This window comes from Bombyx mori, chromosome 4 (assembly GCF_030269925.1).
Source record: "Bombyx mori chromosome 4, ASM3026992v2".
Classification (NCBI taxonomy): Eukaryota; Metazoa; Arthropoda; class Insecta; order Lepidoptera; family Bombycidae; genus Bombyx; species Bombyx mori.
In genome coordinates, this window is record NC_085110.1 from 9,944,369 (window position 1) to 9,956,593 (window position 12,225).

Consider the following 12,225-nt stretch of genomic DNA (forward strand, 5'->3'; position numbering starts at 1 on the left):
CTTAGGCTGAAATAGAACGATGTTATAAATATTGATATGTTAATTAATAACCAAAATTATGTTTTATTAATCTTTGTATACTTCCGAGAAGAGCAATGCTAAAAATGTAATGTTAAACATCTCCGCGGTAGAAAAGTATGCAAATACAAGGTGATAAGTTCTTGAAAATGTTTTCCTCTTTATAGAGAACTTTGCTCGAAAAACAGATTCTGTTCTTCAGTTACCTTCCTCCATTTTACAATATATTTAAATTCGGAAACTGCCATTCTCATGTGAATATACATTACTGGTTTAATCAAGTGTTTAGATTCGCGCTTTTTTTTTATTATCTTCAAAAAGTTTTAATTCTGTTACATTAATGTATAAAATAACACAAACTGCAATGATTAATTATTCATTTAATAAATATAAATTAATTTTGAACTTTTAACAAATTTATGTCAAGTCTAACTATAGTATAGCTTTAGTTGAAAAAAACGATGTGTTTCAATTTGACGATAGTATAATTATTACTAGGCATCTACTAACGTTCTTGTCACATTATGTTTCTGTTGGTTAATTAAACAAGTAGCGTCATGCGAAACATAGTAGAAGTATATCCTGAAACTCTCAACAACTACGCTGCTTTTTTTGAAATAAACAACGTGACTTATATATATAGCCTATTTATAATTCAAATAAAAAGTCTATCATAAAATATTTGGCAATGTTGCGGTTTTCAGAATTTTAACAGTGAAATATCTTTTTTCTTATAATTTATGGCGCATATGGTAAGTGTACGTTTGTGCTAAACTACTACCATCGACTTTGAAATGCTTCTTCAAACCGGAATGCTTCGTGGCAGTAGGCAGGATAGTGGTACCAACCCGTGCGGGCTTACCATACGCCCTACCTACAGTAAATGGCAGCTAACCATCGCAAAACGCTGTATTATTAGTCAGAGTATATTACTCAGAAAACTCATTCTACATTGAACTGCTTAGTTACCTTTTACGAAATCTACGGGAAAAGGTGGGGTGGTGCTATTTTTATGTCAAGTACCAGTTTTTAAGATCAAGTATACGGATCCGGCTGCAGATTTCAGTTCACCAAAAAACTCGCATAGTCTCGATTTAATTGCATCGACCAAGATGGCAATGATATAATGAAAATAACGTTATTACAGATATACCTACTCGAAAATAGTCATCGTCTAATTGTAAATAAAATTAAAAAAATGTAACTATACTGAGTCCACTTGTAAGTCGTTACTGGAGCCCATAAACATCTACAACGTAAATGCGCTACCCATATTGAGATATAAGTTCTAAGATCTCAGGTACAGTTACAGGCTCTAACACTTCCTACCACCAGTAAATACAGATTGGCGATGATAGTACGCTGGTATAATACTCAAAGAAAACCCACTGAATTTCTCGCCGGTTCTTCTCACTTACCAGTCCGTGAACTGGAATAGTCCCTTAGGCTACCAGCGATTAGATAGGAAAAACCTCAGAGAACGCTGCTGCCATTCTTTTTTTTTATTGTTTAGATATGTGGACGAGCTCACAGCCCACCTGGTGCTTATTGAAGCCCCATAGATATCTACAACGTAAATGCGCCACCCACCTTGAGATATAAGTTCTAAGGTCTCAGTATAGTTACAACGGCTGCCTCACCCTTCAAACCGAAACGCATTACTGCTTCACGGCAGAAATAGGCAGAGTGGTGGTACCTACCCGCGCGAACTCACAAGAGAACCTACCACCAGTTAAAGTAAGTAGATGTCTATGGGCTCCAGTAACCACTTAACACCGGGTGGGCTATGAGTTCATCCACCTATATAGGTACCTACGCAATAAATAAAAAAACTATGAAATTAACGAATCCGTATAAATACGGTTTCCTTTAAATTTTTACAGTTTAAATGATACGGATGACGACCGTGACGTAAGTAGACATGAGAATATGCAATTACTTTATCAATAACACATTAATCAAAGAATATAATATTGTTGTGAATTTAGGATTTGAAATCCACCTATATACGCAATAAATAAAAAAACTATGAAATTAACGAATCCGTATAAATACGGTTTCCTTTAAATTTTTACAGTTTAAATGATACGGATGACGACCGTGACGTAAGTAGACATGAGAATATGCAATTACTTTATCAATAACACATTAATCAAAGAATATAATATTGTTGTGAATTTAGGATTTGAAATCCACCTATATACGCAATAAATAAAAAAACTATGAAATTAACGAATCCGTAAAAATACAGTTTCCTTTAAATTTTTACAGTTTAAATGATACGGATGACGACCGTGACGTAAGTAGACATGAGAATATGCAATTACTTTATCAATAACACATTAATCAAAGAATATAATATTGTTGTGAATTTAGGATTTGAAATCCACCTATATACGCAATAAATAAAAAAACTATGAAATTAACGAATCCGTAAAAATACAGTTTCCTTTAAATTTTTACAGTTTAAATGATACGGATGACGACCGTGACGTAAGTTGACATGAGAATAAACAATTATTTTATCAATAACACATAATTAATCACAGATTATAATATTGCTGTAAATTTAGGGTTTGAAATCGTATTGCAAATCATTATTCATTTAAAAAAGGTAATAGTAACTTTAAAGATGACACGTGATAGTAAATGAAACATATTTATATTTATTTGCATACATAGATTTATGAAGGTATCATTATTGAACTTTACGAAATATTTTATGAATATCAAAACGTGAATTTTAGTATATTTTATTCTACTGAACTTTCATTACACCTACCTAATTTTTATCAAAACAAACTCTGACTACAAAAATCAAATTGTGTTGAGTCAGCTGACGAGATGATTTTAAAATTTTCTGATCTGATCTGAAAAAGAATTCTATATTGAAATGACGTTAACACATACATAACAAACGTTCATTTTTTTTTATTGAATCAATTTAGAAAAAGCTAAATAAAGAAAAAAATATTCGAATATAAGTATTAAAGAGAGTGGCAGCAAACGAAACGTGTATCGATCGCGTTCGTTGCTGACTATGCAATCCTGAGCGTGCCGCGGGTCAGACACTGTTCGTACTCTCGCACGTTTCGGAACTGTGTGCCCTCGTTACAATTTTCATGCACGCCTATTTTATATCAATTGATCGCAACACGTCCCTGGTTTTCCGGTCCAGGCAAACGTATTCGTGACAAATGCATAACATAATAAATAAGGTAGCGTGATTATCGACGTCTTAAACTTCTCTAAATTAATACATAAAAAAATATGACATTTCTTGGAATTTTGAAATTGGAATTATTAAAATTCGCATATCTCTGTTAGGTCCGGTAAGAGTATAGTTATTTATGTCAACAATACATTAAGTATCAAATTCAAATTCAAATTATAGTAAAAAGATCGACTAAAATTAAATGAAATTACAATTGAAAATTACGTTACTTGGGAAAACAACCTAGTATTTGAAGAATATAGGGTGTTTCAGAATGTTTTTCGTTTTTGAATTGACTACTCGATACTGCCATAATAATATGACCCGTCCTTTTTTCGCTACAGAAATGCAAAGCCAGTATGGCTACAACCGCAACACCTTTTTCCAGCAAGATGGAGCCACTTCTCGTGTTACAAATGACTCATTAGCTGCTCTTCAAGTTTTATTCCCTGGAAGAGTGATAAGTCACCAAGGAGACATCAACTGGCCACCGAGGAGCCCTAATTTAACGCCAGCTGATTTTTTCCTATGTGGCTACCTAAAAAGTAAAGTTTACAATCCATTGCCACCCAACTTGAATGTTTTGAAGCAAAGAATCACGGAAGAAGTCAACTCTTTTTCCACGAGCGATGCTCCAGCGAGTGATTGAAAATTTTAGCTCCAGATTAAATGAGTGAGTGAACAAGTGAATGGTGTGCATTTGCAAACGGTTGTTTTTTCATAAATAAACTTCAAGAACTACTCTTTAATTTAACAATAAATAACTCATAAATATTGTTGTTTTTTATTTAAAATCTAAAACCGAAATATATTCTGAGATACCCGTTATTACCGATGGTATTCCGGCTGTGACTGAAACGAGAGTTACAGTCAGACAAAACAAACACGGGATCTGAGTAGCAGCCACTGTTTGTGTTTGCGCTAAAAAAATGAACGACACCGGCTAGTTCATTTGCATCATAAACGTGTACTTAGGATGTATCATCACGCACGGGCAGTCGCTCATAAGCTCTCAAGAGCTGTTGGAAATTTAAATTTTTAATTATCGTTTTTTTTTGACTTTACTGATTCAATACGTGAGTCTGTTATTAAATTTAATATAAGCGTATATTATATTATAATATTATGCTCATGAATGAGACGTTACTGTTTTAATTGTGTAATGTGTACATAATATTAATAATAATAGAGAATTTCTCGCTAGAAGTTATCGTGGCCTAAAGGTTTTTTTTATGATTGAAGGATTACTGTTGGCCCAGAGGCCTTTCCAGTTTCACCAGGATAGGTGGGCGAACAAAGGCTCAGCCAGGAGGGGTGGGATTTGCTAGCAGCTGCCCGAGCGCCTCCGAAGGAGACCTAACAATTCAAGAGCAACTGCTTCGCGAATGCATCTACTACCAGATCGGAATCGCGACCCGCTGAGAAGATCCTTCGAGAAACTCAGGTTAAGACGCCTGGTGCATTTGTATCAAGCGATGCAACTGTGACGGTGTTCGAATACCGCAGTCAGTTACCAATTGTTCTAATGAAACCCGTACTTAACAAATGTTCATGAATGGCATTCACGGTGAAGGAATAACATCGTGTAATAAAAATCAAATCCGTAAAAATTTGGCGGTAAAGCGTCTTGTGAGCCCTCACGAGTAGGTACCACTACACTGCCTATGTCAGCTGTAACGCAGTAATATATTTCGATTTTAAGTGTGGGGCAGCCGTTGTACTCTAGAACTGAGACTTAGAACTCCTGTGTCAAGATGGGCGGCGCGATTAACGTTGTTGATAGCTATAAGCTCCGGTGACTACTTAACACCAAGTGGGCCGTGAGCTCGTCCACCTATCTTAGCAATAAAAGAAAAAAGCTAGACTGTTGTAAAGTGGCTTAACAATATTTAATCTCTTGTAATTGTTAAATTAAGTTTCAATGTAAAACCGGATGAGTCGGCGCTTCGAGCATGTCATTAGCGGTTATCACTTCATTCCGGATGAAAAAACTTCAACAGCCCTCTCCGGCTCTCGCGTGCGCTTTTGATTTATTAATTTTCACCTTCATAAATATGGTAGGTGTCCGTGTAATGAGCTTACGTATATTTTTTAAGTTATCTAAATTTCATATCGTTAGTAAAATCCAGAGTTTCCACAGAATCCTTGAGCCTGTCTGAGCCAGTGCTCACCCCCTGGTCCTGGTGAAACTGGGAAAGCCTCCGGACCATCAGCGATAATTTCATTCCTAAAAAAAGAATCCTTGAAAAGGACGGGTGCTTAGTGCTCACTGAAGTGTAACTTGCATTATTACTGACACAGTACATGTTTATTCTTCATTCCTTCCCATTTCGTTCAATTAACTCTGTATATAGGTATCAAATTAAGAAGCAATCTGGAGAAAAAATGGTAACAACATGGCATGATTAATCTTTATGGAATTCCGACTACTATAATTTTAAATTAGCATCGTTTTTCGTTTGCTGTCCGTTATTTCGGGTGCATCTTGTTCGATTAAAATTTCCAAACTGACCAAGTGATCTCAAGAGCTGGTGCTCAGGTTGAATTTGTCTCGCGAGACGTTACTTTCATGTGGGAACATTCACTAAGTATTCCCGAGGGAGCGTCCACTCGGACACGGGGCTCCCGACATCATCATACAAATGGCACATTAGCTCCCGATCCCCGGACTTCGGTACACTGGACGCACCTTATCTGCCTCTCAACTATATTTGTTTGGTCCGGATTACAGAGATTTACCACGGTCAATGGCGGTTAACAACCGATTAAACGTCCCTAGGAAAATAAAGTTAAATTTAATGGTTTTCACGTGAACCCTTTTACAGTTTTTCTCGATTTGCGGAAAATGCAGCTGCAACTGATTTAGGTTTCATGACTTGCAATATACTAAAAGACAAAAAAATAACACAAGTACAAGTAAAATGTATTTGGAAGATTTTATGAATAATTCAACACTGGTTTTTTTTTTCATCAGATTTCCTTGTATCTGGCATGTAGCAATAAAATAAGAACAGCAGTGAACTAGTGATGCGATCGCGGCTTCGATAACGTATTCTCGATAAATCAGGGATGTCGATACGGAGCCGCCCCTTTCCAGCGATTCCTTGATTTGTTGTGGACATCGCATACGAATGACCAACTAATTGTATTATTTGTGGACAAATCTAATTCTTTTTTTTTCTTTAAGCGGCTTGGCAATTTCGCGGCCCACGTTCGCTTTTTTTTACTAATCGTTGTCATACCGTAAAAAGCAGAACCAATGATCGACCATAATAGACACAATTGTTGTACCTAACTGTGCGGGCTCGCAATACGTCAGGTCACCAACTCAAATGTTTTCAATGATTTTTTCATATTTAAATAAGTAATTTGTTTACAATATTAAATGAATGTTGTCATTGTATCGTTTTCATAAAATAGTCTAGTTGCTATAATTAATGACTTTAACGTACGTAACAAGTACCCAAGACTTTATTATCAAATGTGATAATCACTAATTTTAGAAATCCACTTTTCACTATATACCTGTTTACATAACATTAGAAGTTTAGTAAAAGTATCACAAAAATTTAATCAATTCTTTAAATTATAAATTAGTAGAAGTCCGGTCGTCGATAATTTAATATCTCCCATTACAAATTGCGCAATACTTTGGAAACGTGACATACTTAAAATATTACATATTGTTGGAATTCAATCAATTACACAACCGGAACATTGACCCCTGTCGTGACGGTGTTAAGTGCGACCTAATTTCAGATTAATACCCTTAAGCGGAAACCTCACTAAGCAGGTTCAAATGCAGGGAAAAGACCTACCTTAATACGGCTCTGTACTTTGTAAAAGAATTACTATACGTATGTAGTTATTTTGTGTGTACAAATACTTTAATTTCCCTTATGTATTTTATCATTTATATTTTTTTTTTGTTTTTAATTATATATTGCACTTAACAAGATCTACTTATATTAATATCCAACTTAAAAAAGAAACAAACTAGTACAATATTGAAATCATTATTCTAGGTGTGAAAAAAATTTGCATAAGGTCGGTTATGTTAAAAGTGGTCAGAGATAAACGGGTTTTTCTTTTTAAATAATGTATGTACGCCGCCGAATATTATTTACAAAATAAATTATGGGTGAGACGTGATGACTGTGTTTTTTTTTGTATTTATAATTTGGTGAATTCCTAGATTCAGATGACGATCTATGCAGGGTGACTGGCAAGAGCTGGATGAGAAAAGCCGAAGATCGTACTAAGTGGCGTGCAATCAGAGTCCTGTCCAGCAGTGGACTGATCATGATGATGATTCAGATATTGGCCCAAGTTTTTCGGAAGAACCTACTACTCCTGTCTACCAATTATCATTATCAAACAAACTAACAGTTGGTGTTTACAAAACTTCATTATTTCATTTATAAGGAAAGTTTCGCGACTAAAGTAGATTTATAGTTTCCTCCCCGTTCATTATTCGTATTGAACTGGAAGCAGTCGATGTTCGGACGCGTGGCATAAATCTGAATGAAATAGCCTCCCGCCCGACAATCTAACTTCGACTTTGACATAAGTTTAAGAGTTCAGAAGAACAAACTTCTCGACCCCCGACAGAGATTAGTACCTATACTGTAATAGATAAGTGAACTGATTGGTTCGATTTAGCGAAAGCAGTTGTTTTTTTTAATGATTAAAGTGTTGGTTTTAATTGTCGTGTTTCTTTTTCAGTGCATTGAGAATTTGTATGCAATCATTAAAATTGTAAAATTATTTTTAACACTATTAGACGACCTAAGTCACAAACTAACTGATCTTAATGTAGTCACTATCACTCATGGACAATGGCAGTCACATGTCCGTGTCCAAGAATTGTTCAATGAAGGGTAGGGGCACAGCCATTGCCTACTCCTCCTCCTTCAGTCGATCACTCATTACTGAGCATCGTGATGCACCCGCCTGTGACCTTTTTTGTAATTTGTAGCCACTTATGTCGGTCAGTGGCACAGTGAAGTTCTTGGCTCTGTCTCATGTCCAGCCACTCGGACACTTGGTCACTCCATCTTTTTCCGTCACTATGAGTTTCTCCAGGTTGTCAGAAGGTTTTCTTGCTACATGACCAAAATATGCCTACTAAAAGCATTCAATATATATATTATAAAATAATTTCTTGCCCAACTCATTTTTCCACAATTATGCAGCCTTATTTTTTAATTCCTCTTTTTTCTTTCGTTTGTCCTCTGATTCAATTGCTAACATTAAAATTAAATACCGATATTTTATACAAATCTATGCTATTACTATTGTATACTTAAAGCGAAGTATTCCACCAGATACTTAATAATAACTAAATTATATTTAAAAATAGTTAAATACTCTGTTCTGTGACTATCGCCAGTCGCTAAACGTGTTTAAAATACCCATTTCTTAAAACTATTCGTGGGCTATTCATGCGAACATTGACATATATATGACCTAAACGTTGGCTTGTTGGCAATAAAAAAATGCACAAAATTTCAACTGATTCGAAGCATGATATATGAGCACACGCTCATAGAACATAAAAAAAAAAGAAAAGACAGAAATATTCATTTTTCATTAGTATACTTTGCAAGCTATAGAAACTCTAGCAAACACACTTTACTGACTTATACGAGTTTGGCATCGAATGATCGATCTCTCGCTTGAGAAACACACGTGCTACCGTAAGTGACGAGCCCTATAAAACTACTTGTGATAAATCGAATAATTAACACATAATGATTATTTTATTCAATACAAAATGCAGTGTGTATCGGGTCCGCTTCTGAAATCGATCACAACTCGAAACACTTTATATTATGAAACTAATATGTTTTACATTTTATTTATTTATTTATTACACTTCATGTACAATTTACATTGACGGACTTAATGTCTAATGTCTACTAGTCAACTAGTGGAGAGTAAATAATTTTAGGCTTATGTTTTGAAATAAGGTGATACTCTATTTACATATTTATTTATGGTCCCTAAATAACACGTGATTTTTTTTTCCTACCTATTCGCTGGTAGCCTAAGAGGCTATTCCAGTTACGCCCGGACGGATAGGTGAGCTCACAGGCTCAACCTGAGAAAATTTGCTAACACGCAGAATCTACCACCGGATCGGAATCGCGATCCACTGAGAAGACCCAGCGAGAAACTCAGTGAAACGCGTGATATGTCTGCTACCGTCGCGTCACAAACATTGTGTTCACAAAACTGCAACTAACAAGTATATTTACTTAGTTTAATAAATGATAATTATTTTCCGTTTGCTTATTTACGTTTTAGGTCTTCAGGTGTGGTATCCTGGCTCCCTATATACTGCACAATCATATAGCATACGTAGACGATTCAAAGTATATAAAAAAATTCAACAACATAGGAATAAAGATGTTGTTGCACGTCGCTTCTGATCGGACAGGGTTTTAACAATAACGACACAAATAACTAAATTGTCCACCCTAAAGTAAAAGGAAATATAGCGGAAAGCATAACCCGTTCAACGCATAATTCTTTTAGCCCTGTTTCCTTAATATTCCGCTTTTCTCTGTTTTGACATTTTTTTATGTAGTTAAGAAAAACAAAAACGCCATAACTCTCGTGCCGGCTGATCAGATAGGACCGTAATGGCAGTAATGGATCCTGGTCAGCGGCCCGCATGCAAATAAATCTGCGGCCCGATGCAATGATGTGTGGAAAATGGGACTTACCCCTTGTATTTTAGCGACCGGTGCCCTCGTGGCTCGGCCTTGTTCCTGCCGCGAACTAACGTAAAGGCGACTAATAAAATAAACTGCACGATTTGACTCAAATACTTTTTCGTGAATGTTTATTTTTAAGTAGTCATCTACAAAGGGCATATTAGATAATATAATTGTGTAATCTAATCGGAATTATATCAATTGTCATAGTGTTCGAGCGATTCTCAAACTGTAATACGTCTGGATACTCTATTTTCCACCGTAACTTTTCTCGGTTTTTTACATTAAATACAGGCGGTATGGGTAAGTCCGACCTTCTGTCTGTATCTGCAACAAAGCCGTCATTTGTTCCAATTTGAAAGGTAGACAAGCTTTACACCGGTTTTTCTTGTTTGTACACTTCGTGGATATCATTCGGAAAAACTAATGCAAATGTTGTACTGCAGTTTAGTCCCATTATTATATTCGTTTGGATCAATAGATTGAGCGTCTTACCGATTTACCGGTCACCATTTCTCACCGTTTCCGACCTCCAGTGACTATTTACAATTGGGCGGGTCATGGGCTCTCTTCTTCCCATCTATGTTTCATAGAAGTTATAAATATCAAATCAAAGTAGTTACTTCTAGGATGAGCAGCTGTATAACACATTACTTCTACATATCTTGACATAGGATGAAATAATAAGCATTTGTGAGTTGAATTATATTAAATCAACATAAAAAAGGGGCATAGGCAAAAAATAGCGCCATTGAATTTAAAAATAATTTAAAATTTTCTATAATACCTATCAACTCATACTCGACCATAAAATCACATCAGTTTTGAGACACAATCATATTTTAAACATTCGGTCCCCTTCCCATCGTAAAACCCATAAATGTATGAATTGATATTCTTTTCAACCCTATTGTTAAAGTCTTGTTACACATTATTTTAGTTCAATTTTCTATTGAACAGTGAATTTAAATTGAAAAATTACCGGCAACGAAAAAACTAAGCGAATACGCTTAGTTTCCGTTCCTTATTTAAGCTATTAGGCTTCTCGATCATCATCGGTTTTTTTTTTGTTTTTTATACTCACTGACTGGACTTACCTGACGCAGTTTTATCCGGAAAGCGGGCAGCGATAAAAGTCAGGCCAAATGGCAGTCAATAAAATAAATAGCTATAGCAGGGTGTTCTGTAAATAAGTCGGTGGCGGGGCTCGGGGCGACGATCGCCTTTTTTATTGGCGCCTCGATTGCTCTCGAAACAAGGAGTGCGAAGCGCGACGACCGACGCATATTGCATCACGCTGACGTTGCAGATTATATTCGTAGATAAAAGTATTGAAATACAAAACCCCGCTGCGATGTCAATCCTGTATAGAATGAAGGCTGTGTTTTCTTTGTTTTTTTTTTTCAATTTGTTTTATCTTTATTTCAGTAAAGAAACTATGCGTTTTATTAGTAAGTGTTACTTATAATATAATCTATGTTCGTAACTTAAAAACCTAACACATTACTAGATGACTATTTATAACAATTTTTTTCCAAAGTGCCGCAGTTACAGCAGTAAATACTATGAATTTTTTTGTAAAGTGATTATAGTGAAACACCCGCAATTCTCATTTATTCAATAGGACACATGTTTCGAGTGGATGTCATGTAATAGGAAACTATTTCGTTACGACATTGGCCTAACCACTGAACTTCAATAGTCCCCGAAGAATTGCGTTAGAAAGAATAATAAAGTATTCAGCACGTATCGCGGTCGGTCGCGAGTCGGTTCCCAGATAGATGTATTAATTTGTAAGAATTTGTCGCCGGACCCTCGCCCCACACTCCGCGAACATTCCAATCACGCACAACAAGTTCCGTAATTGCACCTAATAATTTCTTTAAATAGCTCCACTGTTTAGACACGGTCGACACTATCACAGCTACAGTGATTAAGTATTTGTATTTATTTTAGTACCTATAACATAATACGTTTCATTTTATGACCGATATCATCAGTAGAAAAAGAATAAAAAACGGAGCAATTCCGTAAAGTTTTACGGCCTCCAAGTGAATGACCCGACTGGTGATTTTATTTGTATTGAGTTGGGCAGTGTTATTAGCGTCGTAGCCGTGTCAGTGCATCGCCGTGGGCCGCGGGCCGGTCCCCGGGGGCTCGTCAGCACAGGACAAACCTAATCCAATCACGGTCAATCGTGACTGCACACGCCTACATTTCTGTACAAACATTATTGTATAGGCATCAGTAAATTAACTTATAAGATGAAAA

The 12,225-nt window shown here is 35.9% G+C and overlaps 1 long non-coding RNA gene across 1 annotated transcript; it reads left to right on the forward strand.

Moving 5' to 3' along the window:
- Positions 1–3,089: 3,089 nt before the first annotated feature.
- On the forward strand, positions 3,090–4,006 carry LOC134201850 (uncharacterized). The gene is made up of 2 exons (XR_009977110.1): positions 3,090–3,236; positions 3,577–4,006. It is a non-coding gene; the product is annotated as an uncharacterized LOC134201850 (long non-coding RNA).
- Positions 4,007–12,225: the final 8,219 nt, after the last annotated feature.